Source organism: Coffea eugenioides, chromosome 9 (assembly GCF_003713205.1).
Source record: "Coffea eugenioides isolate CCC68of chromosome 9, Ceug_1.0, whole genome shotgun sequence".
Lineage (NCBI taxonomy): Eukaryota > Viridiplantae > Streptophyta > Magnoliopsida > Gentianales > Rubiaceae > Coffea > Coffea eugenioides.
Window position 1 is genome coordinate 7,865,967 of NC_040043.1, and position 2,419 is coordinate 7,868,385.

Here is a 2,419-nt window from a genome sequence, read left to right on the forward strand (position 1 = left end):
TATTATCTAGTGTTAAGATAAAAAAATTCATTTTTAATTCTCAATGTTTAGTCCCTGTGTGGTTTTAGTCCTTAAAGTTTTGGAAAAAGCAAATCTGATCCTCAATGTTGACAGAATCAGTCAGGTGCAGTCACATGTTTGTTGAATACATTAATAAAGAAGCAAAAAAGGCGGTAACCTTGAATAATAAGAATAACTCATGTAATAGCACGTTAGTAATTGATTAACGAAGAAACAAAGAAAGAAAGAAAGAAAATTTGTTAATCTGCACGAAAAAATTGAGTATTACTATTGTTTGCTTGAGAGGATGGGGATAGAGAGTGAAAATAAGTTTTGGATAGGTGAATTAGGTGCTCTGATTAGTTTTAATTTTTCAGTATAAAATTTTCCTTCTTTTCACTAGTTAATTAGTTAGCAAGTGATTTACTTCTTAATTTTTTTTATTTAAATTTTAAGCTACTAGTTTGCTTCTTTATTTTGAAATTTAATTTAACAAACATAATGACTAGAGGTGATTAAATTATATTAGTAATTGGAAATTTTTTTTCATATTTCTAAATCTAATTTAAATCATAGTTATTAAACCCGATCAGGTTTGACGGTTCAATCGGTTAATCCGATGAATCGATCAATTAATCGAGTTGGGTTTCTAATATGATCGGATAAGGACAAGACCCATTGACTTGTAAATAAATCAGTGGCTAACTAGAATGAACCACGAACCCAGCCAATTTTGTAAAAAAATCGAAACGCGATTACGACCAATGGTTCAATTGGTTAACTCGATGAACTGATCAATTAACTGAGCTAGGTCTCTAATCTAATTAGATAAGAATAAGACCCGTTGACTTGTTAACAAATCGGTGGTTGAACCAGAACAAACCAAGAACCCAGCGTGGTTTGTTAAAAACCGGGTAGCATTAGTTTTTGTAGGAAAAATTTTAATAGGATGCTAGCATGGTTCAAAACTTGAGGCCTTATGCATATACCTAGAGAGCACTTATCATTGGGCCAATAGCCCGCATGTATGTAGGGTAGACTTACCACTGGGTCACTAACCTACATGTTAGTTGATGGTTCTTTTTACATTATATGAACATTTTAGTCAACTCTTTCTTTATTCTTTTTCATTTCTGTAAATTTGAAATCTTTTAATAAAACTCATTACTCCTCGGACTCTATAGGTTATGAAATGGATTTTAAAGATAACACATTACACAATTCGTTTTAAATACAAATATTGTTTCTAATAATCTTTTGCACTTAAACTTCGTAAAATGAACTAGATAATTACACCAAACATGGATAAAATTATAAAGGTTGGAGGATTACAAATTGAATAAAGGTTTTACTGATTCTTATAAGAATTAATTATTCTACAACGAATTTAACTTAAATGAGCATTTGCTATCTCAAAGTTTATTAATGTTTATACCATATATATACTTCATTAAAAATTATGAAATATGATATTTAAATATATTTAGTGATCCATCTGTTCAATCACTCATCCACCGATTAAGCCAGTAATCCGTTAACCCACCTTCTTTGCTAGATTCCTCTCCGTGCTGAGTTTATAGCTATGCTTTAAATTGGATATATTGGGACCACATTTGTTCTTGTCAAAATTTTAAGGACTAAAACTGCACATATGTACTAAACATTAAGGACCGAATTTGTTTTTGCCAAAATTTTAAAGACTAAAATTGCATTAATAACTAACATTAAGAACCGAAACTGCACGTATCCCTGACGTTAAAGAAACCCATATATAGACCCCACCTCCACATATACATGGTGGGTAGAGGTGTCAAAATGGGCGATTTGGACGGGTTTGGGTTAGTTAAAATGGGTAATGGGTATAAGTGAATCAACCTATTTAGACCTATTTAATTAAATGACTATAAATGGGTAAGTTAAAATATGAATTGGGTAACCCAATTACCCATTTATAACTCATTTATTTTAACTTTTTGTAAACTCATTTAAATTCATTTTTGCAAACTAAGTTATCAATTTATACTACCCTTTGCACCCATAATTAGTTTTAAATATTTACTTATAATGCTTAATAAGTTTAATTACCAATTTTTTTTCCATCCGTACTCTATGTCGCAAAATTACATATTATTTAATAATTGAACAATAAGAATATAAAAATTTGAACTAAGTACTATAAAAGTTAACATAAAAACTTAATTCAAAAATTTTGAACCCCTAGCAATTTTTTTGTGTGTAATTTTAAACTTTCATTTTAGAAAGATAGGAAAAGAGGATAAAACTTGTTATAAATTGGTAATACTGAAAAATGTGCAAGTTAACTAACTAAGAGAAAATAAAATGATAAGATAAAACCAACAAATAATAATTGAAACAAAAATAGTTAACATCATGACAAAATAAAAATTCTAAAAAAAAA